Genomic DNA, 14,208 nt, shown 5'->3' on the forward strand with positions numbered 1-14,208 from the left:
TAAAAAATAAAAAATAAGAGATTGTAAGCTGACAAGGTCCTTGTAATCTGTGAGATCAACCAAGGGTTTCCTTGCCTTAAAAAAAAAAAAAAAAAATTATCTCACATCCTAAGGCACAAAGGTCATAAAAGCTGCTGGCTTAAACCAGCCACAACTACGTGCATAGAAAGTACTACCCCAATCTGCCCATAACCTCAGCCTCATTACACCATCATTATAATATCATGCCTATGCCTGGAAGTTCATGAATCTAATTATAACAGACCAAGTTCTAGGTAGGCACATGCACAGTAGGGAAAGTGTTGTATAGTAGTCAACTGTCAGTAAAGATGACCTTACATGAAGATCACCTAGTACCGCCTTTGTACCCTTCCATCACAGCCCAAATGTAAAGAGACCTTCCCACTTCTGTGCTGTTACAGCTCTCTTTGCTGAAAACCTCTCTTTGCATACTGTCTTTTATCTTTTCACTTCCCAAATACCACAGCCTTCCTTAGCGTGGCCCGTCTCCTTCTAAAATGTACTTTCTATAAATCTAACTTTTTCTAAATCTCACTGACCTGTAATTCTTTACTACATTGGCAGGGAAGAACTGAGGACCCCCTCCATGCCTCTGGAGTGACACCAGATTTCACATCACCCCAGGGGTAACAGTACCATGGAAGCAAGATTCCTGTTTGTTCATATTCCATATACTAACACAGTATCTTGTACATAGACAGTGCTCAATGAAAGTCTCTTCATCATGTCTTTACCTTGAATAATTCCTAGGCCCAGTGTTTTATATGCTTTGCCAGTTATGAATAAAGTCAGTTTCTTCAGGTTTTTGATCTGAAAATGTAAAGGGAAAACTTCTTTCAACTCTGGAAAATGCACATATCATTTATGAATTTTATTTCCACCTTTTTCTTCCAGGCTGAATAAATGACTTTCTAGGAGTAAAAGTGGGTAGCAAATATAACAGGCACTGAAACGAGTACTAAGACTATAGAGGTATCAACCTTGTCAACACAGAAAGATTTATCATCCCACTGCAATTACTTATCCATCTCAGTGAAATTCAGATACCAGAATAATTGAGGATTTTCTATACCAATAAAAGTGTTTTAAATTCTCATCTGCATGGTAAAAGTCACAGGACATGAGACCCTAGACATCAATATCACCAGAGAACTAAAAAATATATTTCTGGAGTGGAGAGCTATAGATGTGGCAGCAATCTGTGTTACAACAAACCCTCCAGATAATCTAAATGCACAAAGTTTGAGAACCACTGATCTAGTAGATAAAATGGGTTTAAATTATAAAGTGGCAGATTTCCACTCAACGTAAGATTGTTTTTTATGAAATATATATTTATATTTTCTTTTGGTTACTTCTAGCAATATTTTTTAAATCATTTTATTAGGAAAATTTTCAAACAAATTAAAAAATAGAGCATATGATCCCCATTAACCACTCACAATTTTTTTCAATAATTATTTAATCTATTTTTCCTTTTTAATTTGGTTAGATGTAACATTAGTATAATTGTTTAATTATAAAATTCCTCCTCCATTAAAGAATAGTTGAAGTATTTAAGGGTGAGGTCACATATCTGGGATTTTCTTTAAAAAAGAAAGATTTTTTTATAATTATAGCTGCCTCCAAATTAAATGAGCTATCTAGGGAGATAGTGAATTCTCTTTTATTGAATATGTTCTAAAAAATTTGAATGACTATCTGTAAGAAATGCTGTAGAAGGAATTTCTGCATTATTTTTTAAGGAAGAATAGATAATTTCTAAGATCTCTCCAAACTCTAAACCATACAATTATATGATGAAATGTATTACATATATTAAATGGGATTTTAATTAGAGATATTTAAATTATCAAGATAAATTTCTCACTAAAATTACAAGTAGAAAAATATAAACAAATATCTATTTATATGTAAATGTTAGAAATACTTAATGTCATTATCTAAGAAGCTTATTTATATATTGTAATTATGACATTAGAAATACAATTTCAAATTATTAAAACTAATCTAACATATAATCACTGTAATTACCACTAAGAATTTACTACAAAATAATCATCTTTCAATATCAGAAGCAATACATATATACATCTATATTATAAACTGTTGAAGGATATATCCCACATTCCTAGAACACAATAAAATTCATAGAATATGAAGTAAATATTACTGAACATTTGAACATATTTACAAATGCTGACTTTATGATTCAAAGACATAGCTCTCTTTGAAAAACATAACAAGGAGATTGCATTCCCCATAAAGCACAGATGACATCTAGACCTGAGATGATGGTTGGATTTTACCTCTTTCTAATGCCAATTGATTAGAAATGGTGCCTAGAAAAATATATTCAAAAATGTGTGACTTCCTTTGAGCTCAGTGGGAAAGGAGGAGAAGACTAAAAATTATTGGTGTTCGCTATGGTTTGGTGATGAGTCAGGAGGAGGAATTTGGAATCAGATATTTGCTGACCTTGATGTAAACCATTAAACATTTACATTCTACAAAGCTTTTTCCCCCCTCCTCCCATCACCTTCACTAGCTATAAAATTTCTATTCATTAATATTTAAATTGTTAACCATTCTTCCAGAATACATCCTCTTCCGGGAAAGTGATGGTTAATTTTGGGCAAAATCACTTTTTTTCCAGATTTATGTAAAATAGAGTAGCATTCCAGAATATCCTTTCAGCAGATAGCCATCATCCATCACCGATATAAAATTAATAAAAAAGAAATGCAAGATCAATTCAGAAAACATTAATTTGGAAGAGAAACCAAAAAGATATGGATAATAACAGTTCCTCTCCCCACCCCAAAAATGCTGATTCAGCATTCCTCCTCCTGTCTGGGTCCCATGGTGCTCCTTGACTCATCCTGAGTAGTGGTTAAAATTCTCCCTGGTGCAGCCATCAGCACAACTATTAACTACCACTGTTGGCATCTGCCTCATTACTTCTCCCACACCTTTCACCCCCTGCCCTGGACCTTACACAGCCAACCCCTCCTGGCATAGGCATAGATGATTCCTCTCATCACAATCATGGCTGTTCCTTGTGGTGGACCCCTCAGTGAAAAGAGAATATGGGACGTCAGGTTCAGAAAGACAAAGCACTTCATAGAAAAATTTACCATTGTGCTTCTTTTATTTTTTTCGCACTTAAGCACTTTTCCATTGTGCTTCTTTAAATAATAGACTTCTCTACTGCTCTTATTTTATTTACTAAAATTTTAATTTTAATTATACACAATTCCCAGGAACTTACATATTGATAAAAGAGAAATCCGACAATAAGGCAATTTTTATATAATTGTGAAAGCAAGGCCAAGACTTTCTAAGTTAAGGTTAAACTTATCCCTCAAGGCCAGTGAAGCTTTTTATACTGAGATAAATATAAATATCTGTTTTATCAATGTCTCACTGGGTCTCTGTTATGAATTGTTCTCTTCTAACCTTCATCAGAGGCTAACAAGAATTTTGCTTTCTCTGCAGCATCCTCAAATAGAAGCTATTTTTTTCTCTCACACCCCTCTTATCCATTGGTATGAGTGTGACCATTCTTCCTCTTTTCTGAAAATGCTCAGTTCTGAATCTCATGTCATCAGACTATACCAAGCAATGCTCTCTTTGCTGCAATCATCTACAGATCCTAGGTCACTCCTCCTCTTTAGGGATTTTAAATCCTGGTTCACTGTTACTTTCTCTAATGTTATTCCTATGATTTCATAGATGATCACTTCAATAACCAATAATCACTACACAGTCCTTGTCTTCCTCTACTCCGGTGATCCTACCCTCCCTTACCAACTGCTATGGATTGAATCGTGTCCCCCCCAAATTCATGGTGAAGCCCTACCCCTAATATGATGGTATGTGGAGATGGAGCCTTTGGGAAGGAATTCGTTTTAGATGAGGTCATGAGAGTGGAGCCTTTAAAATGGGATTGGTGAATATGCCCTTGTAAGAAGATACCAGAAAGTCTTCTCTTTACCCACATGCACCACATCTCTCTCAAACTACCTCATTTCTCTGTTCCCTTTTAGATCATACCTCTTGTAAAGAGTGTTTATTACTTCAACATCTTTTCTTCCATTCTCTTTTGAATTTATGCAAGCTTTTACCCTCTGTCACTACATTTAATTGGCCCTAGTCAAGGCCACCCAATGACTTATTTAAAACAGTTGCTCACTCCTTCCTTGAAACTCTATCTTCATGGGGCTTCTAGGGCACCACCCTTCTTTGGTTTTCTTTGTACCCAACTGGCCACTGTTTCTCTATTTCTCTTACTGGTTCCTTAATTCCCTGACCTCTTAACATTAGAGGGACCAAGAACTCAGTTCTCAGACTTTGTCAGTACCTAAATTCATACTATGATGGTCTCAGCCATTCTCGCGGCATTAAATAACATCTCTATGCTAATGAATTCCAAATTTATATCTTTGGTTGGAGTCTGTTCTCCAAATACATGCTTTAGGTCTTCTTGACAGTTTTTAGACACTGCTTAAGAAACTCTAGAGGTATTATTTCATCATCAACTGCAAACTTGATATCTCCACTTAGATATCTAATAAAGCCATATGGTCTCAGTCACAACTACTCAACTCTGCCTTGTAGAGCAAACACAACCCAGCAATAAATGAATGAATGTAAATGTGCTCCAATAAAATTTGAATTTCACATAATTTTCAAGTTACCAAATATTATTAATTTTTTCAACCTTTAAAAATATTAAAACCATTCTTAGCTGGAGGTGTTATACAAAAATAGACATTGGGCAGGCTTTGACTGTTGGGCCATAGTTTGCCAGCCTTCATTCTATATAGATCTAAGTCCTGCTCTTTGTTTATAGTTCAAACTACTCTGCAAATGCTTCCAGGTTGTTAGTACCAACTGTGCTGTCTTCTCCTCATTAAATTTTCTTCTGCTTATATACAAATACTTACCATATCCTATACCACTATGTAACCCCAGTACCCAGCACAATGTCATACCAATAACAGAGACTCAACATTTTCTGTTTGCTGTTAATAAAGATAATATAGATGTTAGTTACATCACATTAAACCTTGCTACATAAAAACAAATATTAAAAACCTGTTATTTAAAAAGCAGTCATGTGTATGTAACTTATTTAATTTTAAAGATACTTTCTCATCCACACACTATTTTAACATTTTTACATTGGATTTTTTTTTTTTTTACTCTGTAATATCTATTGAGTATGATGTGAATTTTTAGCACCAAAAATATTTGAATCAATGATGTAGCTTACAATCGATGGAACCTTACAATCACACAAATACAGAACACTTCAATTCTAATTAAAAAAGAAAAAAAAATTCTCCTGGAAATTATTCTTTAATTTTGATTTCTAGTTTTCTAAATCTAAGAATATTATTTTGATATAAAATATTTTATAGAGTTTTCATACTTTGTCCTAGATTTACTTTCAGAATATATTACCACATATCTAAAGCATGAGTTGAAGTGGTTTTCCTCCCAAACATATTGTCTGAGTCAATGAACTGAAGGCCAAGTTAAATAATATAAAGTCTTGCTCTTCAAACTTTTTTGCTTGCATATCATCTAAAAGAATGTTTGCAAACTTTATTCTCTCACAAATTTTGAGTCAACATCTGAAATATTTTATTACATTATTCAATATTTAAAAAGGAGCAATTTCCATTTTTAAAATAAGTGTTAACTCTTTAAAATGTATCCAAAAACTTCGATGAATTCCATTCCCACCAATATCTATTTAAATATTTACAAATAAGCTTCTCTTTGTAGTTAGAAGTTTTACTTGTACTTTTGTACTTTTGTACTTTTATTACAGTTGCTGCACAGAATTTTATTCTAATGTGCTATATTTTGTGCTTAAAAGACTTATTGATCATGCTACAACACTACTATGAGAGAAAAATATCATAATTTTAAACTTTCCCTACAATGTTTTAAGTAATAAAATTTTCTTCTAGATTGAATATTATAATTTTTTAGTATTATATCATTGATCAAAACAACATAACTAATTCACAGCTTGTACTGGAAATCCATAATAATGAGATGGGTTTAGTGCTTGTATAAGTCAGTGCTTGTCATCGTGCTATTCATTTTATTGATGTAAGCATAAGAAATCAAATTTAATAAGTAAAGAGAAATGAAATTATATTATCACCCAATATTTTGAACATATTACTAAGATTTGTACATTTTAATGTATGTAAATTTTACATCAAAAGGAAAAAAATCAGGTAGTGATTTTTTGCCAAGATTTATTTTTAGTGAGTGATCTATCAGCTAAAAATTTAATTTGTTTTTTCTTTAATTTTATTGAAACCAAATAATTTAAAATAATTGTTGAAATTAAATAATTTTAAAGAAACCACCTGACTCAAAAAACCTTCATTAAATAATCAGTGTAGTGATTTCATTTCACTACACCAACACCAATAATTCAAATTTTCTGTGTTTAGCACGCAGGTTTCACTATCACAGGGCAATGCACCATAGTGAGGCTTGGGAAAAATGAGAAGTAGGTCTTTTGTGGAAGAATGGTAACTGTAAAAGGAAGGATGAAAAAAGAAATGATGTAGTGCCTAGACCACAGGCATAGTCAAGGTAGTTTAGGGAGAGGGCAAGAGATTGAGGATAAGAAAACTGATTGCCTAAAAAGTCTTTATGCCTGCTTAAATTTTCAGAAAGTCCTCAGGTACCTCACAACTCCACATTTTCCAGTTCAAAGTTCACTACTACAGAGCCAGAGCACTACTACAAATTAGAAAACTCAGAGAAAAGTCTTGGCCACCAGATGTCACTAAAATTCCACATTCTACTTCAAGATGGTATTGCAAGCTTCTTCAAAACAATCAGCAGCATTAGGGTTCTAAGTAAGAGGAGGATAAAGTCTCTTTGATTCCTTCTTAATTTTAAAAGGAAAAAAATGTGATGGGGAAAGAAAGGATGATGAAGAAAGGCAAGGTAGTTTTACAATATTACCTCACGCTATATGGGCCTTCACGAATTTGTTTCTAGCAAAATGTGGTCCAATAAACATGTTTAAATGAAATTAAACTTTAATAAAGTAGGTGCTCTAAAGTGGAATAACTTGTAAAAATAAATCTTTTATAAAAGTTCTCAGAAATTAATACATTTTATGGATAAAAATAAACCTATCCATTAAAGGAAATGTACCTTAGAGAATGAAATGTACTTGTTTATTTATCTACATAGCTCCTAATATCTTTTATAATTCATGTTCACTAAGTCTTGAAAAAATTAGCACTTGCTTAGTTATTCAAGAGTGGTGTATATTTATAGCACTTACTATATTTTATGTATCTTGAGAACTCATTTATTGGTGCACTACATTTATTACAGGTAAAAGTTAATTCATCACTATGCAAAGACTAGCAATTGGGACCAGAGTATTTTAAAGTTACTTGTGAACAACTTTGAGACTTTCCCTAATGAGCAAGTCCAATAGATTCAAAAGTGCCAGCCTTATGAAAACCAGCCTATAAAATGAAGAAAGATTACAGCAAGCCACCTGAATAAATGTATAGAAATGACATATTTATGCACTTATTGATTGTGATAATAAATAAAAACATTATTTTGGCTAAGAAATAATAAAGAATATAAAAATCATTTGATGAGAATCTCACTTCCCTCTAATATATTGTGCAAAAATTTATCCTCTACAAATCTCTAAAAGAAAGACTGTCTACTGATAAATGGCATGTCATTAGTAATTGTAATTCATAGAATGTGAACAAAAGAAAATAGTTTTTTAAAAAGTTTTTTTACTCCAGTACTGAAAATGTTTCAAATTAAACCTTATTTGGGTGGAAAGTAAAAGTACACAGTGAAGTGATCTCTGACAAATTGCCAAAATACCTGGGTTATGAAAGGGCAGAAAGAAAGGCACTGCATGCTTGCTTTAAAAAAAAAAAAAAAAATGCTGGTGACGTTTTCAGTTAAATTGCTTACATGAAAAGATGATTACTGCTTAAAAAAAAAACAGTATATAAAGTCAGGTCAGCATAAGCTTTTAGTGTAAATTTGTTGAATCTCTCTAGGAATGACATATAAGCAGTTTTACTTTTTCCCCACAATTCTGTTTTACAGTACTATATTCATATAGAAAGAGGAAGCTTGTTTTTGCTCTGATATTTTAAGAATAGCCATGTGATTTACAAAACTCATTTTGCTTATTGGCCACATACAGTATTCTTTATTAGTCATATACTTTCTCTCACAATAATCTTTTTACTAGAATCGCCAAAAGAAAAATCTACCTGCAGATAGTGTTACATTGATTTCCAATCTCTTTTGCATTCAGCTCAGGAAACTATTCTTTCATATTATGTTGCAGTATTTAGACATGGTTTTAAATAAATCCCCAAATATACTAAGTTTCTGCAACAAGCCAAGAAAATGAGACTGGGAGAGGGGCAGAGGAACGAAGCTCTGTAGAACAGTCATTTGCACAAGAGTCATGTAATCTTAATCTGATTTCCTTGCCATCACAATTCACATTATGGAACTGGAGGGATGTCTCTTCAAGGCAGTGATGGACTGGTAGATATGCCACTTGACAAGGTAACTGAAATTAAGGAAAAGCCCTTTACTGACATTAACAATGTTGCAAAGAAATGTTTTTAATCTCTGCTTTTATCTCAAAACCTCATATAAACACCTTTCCTCTAACCAGGCAGTACTGGAGGAAAAAAACAGTTTCCTAACTTCCTGCTATTTTCATACAGAATTATAAAAATGGTACAGACGTGACACGATAAAATTTTATTGTATTTTCTATTCCCTCTAACACTGAATCAGCATCTTGACCGTTTATCGTTGAAAAATAACTGCTCTCTTTTAAAGAGATGAGTTGATTAGCTTTTTTGAATAAGCCTTTTATTTTCCTAATAATCACTTTCATCGATGCCCAAATAGCTAGGGTTCCATCATTAAAGATTGTGACACATCTTTTCTAGTTCTCACCAAAACTTATTTCCTAGTGTAGTCTTGTGTTTTATATTTATGGTTTTTCAGGGATGACTAAAATAAGAAAAACTTCTCATTCATATATGACAGACATATGCCAAATAACAATTCAGACACCGCACATCTGTGGTTCTGTCTGCAAAATGAAATATCCTCTAGAACGCATATAATAGGAACTGCTCTTCCATGTTGTTTCTGAATTATGTAATTTTCTCTTTGATAAAGCTTTTCCACTAGTTTCCTGATTGTTCTCTGTTTAAATTTATTAACATTGAGACTGTTTTCATAAGCTTCTCAGCAACAGTGTATTTGTTGTAGATTTGATATTTGAATCATCTACAAATTCAGACCCACATGTAACAGATTGCTTCCTGGTTGTCAGAGGCTAGCATGAGTTATTTCTGAGGATTATATCTGATGACATGACATAGAAAACATACACGGAAAAATGGACATAATCATTGAGATGCTAAAACATGCCTTAGTGTCCAAGTGATTTCTAGGGTGGGAACTCCAGTGACTGATCCAAAGTGAGGTCTTGTCCAGTCTTCAAACACTGAGTGGGCTGTGTGTGCCAGAGTTCAGAGACAGAAAACTGGCAACAGTATCTTTCTTATACTTCATTTTAAGGCATGCAACTCGATACTTCTGTTAATTTTGGACTCTTCTCCATCTTGCATGACAAGTTTTAGATGGAGATATATTATTTTACACTTGTTTAGGAAAAATAAAATTACCTAACTCAATTAACTACCAGATGTGAAAAGTTTGACAGATATGCAAATATTTGACAGGCCACATGCTACTGACCAATGGTGAATAGAATGCAGGCCAAAAAAAAGTTCAACTATTCATCACTCATCTTCTTTATGTGGTTCAGCTGATGTTTTAAAAACATCACACTCACAGAATCTCTTGCACAGAACATACAGATTCTAATTCTGCTTTCACACTGAAGTTCTAATATTTACATTATGGGATTTTATGAATGATGGTATTATTACTATTTTCATCATTTTTCAGTGAGTCATTTTTGTGAATTGGGGATAAAAGACTACCAATCATAAAATGAAAATTTAATCAACATTAAATTAGGAAAGGACATGACTGAAGATGAACACCATGTTATCTTCGTGTTGGCTAAGGTAAATGGACCAACACAGTTCCTGTCGTGGACACATGCAACTATTGATTCTACACTAAGAACATAACACTGTTAAACACTTAATGTGATTTTTATAAAAATCATATATTACATTTAAAAATTGCAAAAAGTGAATTACATGCATAAAATTTGCAAAATACATGCAAAGTATGTGAAAAATGGGTATCAGTGTATTTTTCCCTCTGAAACTTCCTAAACTATTTATCAAAGATTACCATTCTTTTGGCAGCATTGCTCTAATCCAAAGGTTAGGGTTTTACCTTTTAGTAGTAGTAAGGACATCGATGAGAGAACACAGAAGAGCACATTCTAATAAAATAATCTTTATTAAACAGTAAATATTATTTATACATATTTTTAAAAAGTGAGAAAAGTATTAAGAAAGTAGAAGAAACAAGATACTTTATTACCAAATGTCTTTTGTTAAAATGCCTGGCACATGGTTAAGCGCTCAATAAATGTTTACCAAATTGAAAGAAGTTTAAAATACTGATACATTATTTAAAACCAAGTTTTTTCTTAAACTCTTGCTCTAGCTTAACTTTGCTTTTATAATTAAAATCATGGTTTATTCTGCAACTTCTCCTAATTACTAAAAGGTCATAAAATGTCTCTTATTGGTTTTATAATTATTCTACTAGTTCTGGCTTCCCCTGAAATGCTTACATTTTCTAATGTTAGCTTGTTTCTGAACTCTAAGCACATTCTATTGTAACACTGTATTATTCCAATCAGTGGTCAGTACAGCAAAACTTTGTCTTTGTTAAACAAATGTTTTCCATTAAACTTTCTGGAATTAACTCATTGGTCTTATAAGCAGCACCCATCCAGAACAGTGTTTCCTACAGGAAAATCCTGTCCAAATATATCACTTATCTCTGGTGTCACTCCTATATATTTGCCAGTTCCTATTACTCAGCCTCTTTGAAAGAATCATCTACTTTTTTCCCTCTTCTACCCTAGATATAATGTATAATATTTTCATTTTTTTTTTAATTTTTCCGTTCTATAAATAAACACATACACTTAAAAGTGTGTATTTGTTAGGAAAAAAAACAAGTTTTTCAATCAGCGTGATTTATGTGGAAGCAAAATAATGAAGAATTTCCTCAACAATGAACTATGAATCCTTTAATATTCTTGAGTTGCTGAGAAGGCATATAATCACAAAATCTAACTTCAAAATCACAGATTTCAGAAATCATCTCATCTAATTGGTTCATTTTTCTGTGAAGAAATCGAGGATTAGAATTTAAATTCTTGCAAAGTAAGATAAGTAGCAGTTGTCAGACTACAAAAAAAAAAAATAGGCTTTATAGTTTAAAAAGAAAATAAAACCTAACAAACAAAAAGCCGGGGGGGAAAATCTTAACAAAACTATGTAAACTTCAGCACATTATTTATCTTTTGGGGCCTCAGTTGCTTCATTTTTTACAATAGCATAATAAAACTTTTATAATTATTATCTACTCGAGTGTTGATTGTATTATAGCTCATATATCATTATTCGGGAAGATAACTTTGGCTTTATTCATTAAACAAATATCTAGTGAGCACCTAATGTATATGCTAGGCATTGCCTTTAGCAGATAGCAAAGGACTAGCAATATCTAAGGCTCTGAATAACTATTTGTTCCCTTATTTATATTTTTAATAAAATATCTGTTGAATAATTAGGCTCTGTACAAAGCAATGGAAATACAATGAGAGTTACAGCCTCTCATTTTAGCTGTTTACAATCTAGTGGGAGAGATTAAATTAACAGTATATAAAGTGCTAAAACTGAAATGAACAAGGTGCTCTGATAAATATTAACAAGAAGGTCCACTTAATCTGAGAGAAGGAAACTTTTAAAAATCCTTGAAGATGAAAAAGCAGCAGCCATGCAAAAGCTAGGGAAAGATTCTACAGATGAAAAAATGCAGAGAAAAAATGCTTGACTTGTTGAAATTTCCAGTTGTTAAACTTCATTTCAATCAGAATTCTTTTCTTTCTACATTATCACACTGTGTAACAACAAAATCAAATTCTACAATTTTGTATGCTTGTCAATAAAGCAGAAGGCTAAGTAAACAGAGAATAAATACAAAGACTGCATAGTAGCAGGTGTTGGGAGGACCAAACAATGTGTGAAAATGAGTGGAATTAAACCTAGCTGGTGATGAAAGCCAGATTATGAAATCTGGTCTTTATTTTGGAGGTAATGCAACACCACTGGAAGTTCTGAGCTTGGCAGACATGATGAAAGCTGTACTTTAAGGGAACTGTAATCTGTCACAAATATGTAAGAAATATTAAAGTAAAAAATAAGAAATTATTAAAATAAGTCTAGGCTTATGTTGAGAGTCTAATTACAGCAGCAGCTAAAATAGAAAACAATACTGTAGATATGCTACATCCCGACATGGCAAGAAGCTAAGATTAGAGATTGTGAGACAGTGAATTCAATAAATTTGATATAAATTGTTACATTGTTTATACAACGCAGTTATCTTTATTCTTTTTCCTAATATTGTCATACATGAACATTCTTTATCTTCTCTCCAAGAGGTTTTAAAATACTAAATGAGCAACTTAAGAGGTATAATTAAAAGATACAGTATGCATTAACACTCCTACTCTGTATTTAGATAAACAATACAGATTAAAGCCATCTTTGATTTGGAAATAAGTGCCAGCAAACGACAACCTTCGTACTGAAGATAATTAGTCAAAAAGGACTCTTCAAAAACCTACTGTACTTAAGAGGCAATATACTTTAGTAATTACCACAAGGCTCTCAGGCTGTAATACCTGGGTTTAAATCTAGGCTCTATCATTAGCTGTCAAAATTGGAAAATTACTCAACCCAGTTTTCTGGTAAAATAAAGATAATGGTATCTACTACCTCATTTAGCTGATCACAGGATTGAATAAATTAATGCACAAAATGTGCACAGAGGAGTAACCGGTATATAACAAGTACTCCAAATTTAGCTATTCTGTATCTTGTGCAAGACACAGGGGAAAAGATTGTGAAATAAATAAGAATCACCAGTTCTAGAAATTTATTACTTACGTAGCGAGGCAAAAGTAACTTATACAGTAACAATTGGAGAACAATTAAGAGTTGATACTAACCATTCGTACAGTAAAAGGCAAGAGATGAAAAAGATTAATGCAAACTTGTGCAACTAAGTGCTTCAAGGAAAAAGATTTTCCTAAGTCGTCATTAATTTTACTTTTTTTGTTCAGAAAACATCAGACAAGTAACACAGTTGGAAGTGGGCAGCAGTAATTCTTTTAATCCCTAAACTCAAATGTAATTTTGTATTTGAGATTTAGGATGTCTAGTTTTCATCTGCTTACCAAAGAACACTTACTAAATGACTCACAAAAAAGAGAAATTAAATTCGGCAGTACTGGGAACAGAAATTAGAAGGTACCAAATTCTACACCAGTGATTCTAACACAAGTAAGTCGGGAGTTTCTGGTTTAATATTATACTGTAATTATAACTTACAGTAACCATCACATTCGATTTTAATATTGTTTTACTGAAAGATTAGAAAGGTTCAAATTAGAAAAAATAAAGCTAAAAGGATTTAGTGCAGTCTGATACAATTCTGAAATATTTTCCTTCCAATTTTTAAGTTTTAAGAATATTCTATATTGTCCATTGATAAGTCATAAATCTATATGACTTAGCTGAAACCATATAGCAACTTAAAATTTCAATTCAATGTTTTTTGTTGTTGTTCTGACCACATAAAAGGATATTACCAAACCCTTCTGCAAAAGGCCTAAGGTAGTTCTTACCTTAAGATATCTAAACCCAGAGATTCAGATTTGAATTCAACATAAATTTAGGAGAATAACATATTAATGGATTATTTTATCTTTTACTTACAAATTTAGATACTCAATAAATATATGCCAAATAAAGAGAACCTAGATCCAGAAGCACTGCAGCTGTGCTATCTGCATTCAAATTGGCTATATCCAAAGATTATAAAGAGGGTTAGGAG

Source organism: Pteropus vampyrus, unplaced genomic scaffold (assembly GCF_000151845.1).
Source record: "Pteropus vampyrus isolate Shadow unplaced genomic scaffold, Pvam_2.0 Scaffold26, whole genome shotgun sequence".
Lineage (NCBI taxonomy): Eukaryota > Metazoa > Chordata > Mammalia > Chiroptera > Pteropodidae > Pteropus > Pteropus vampyrus.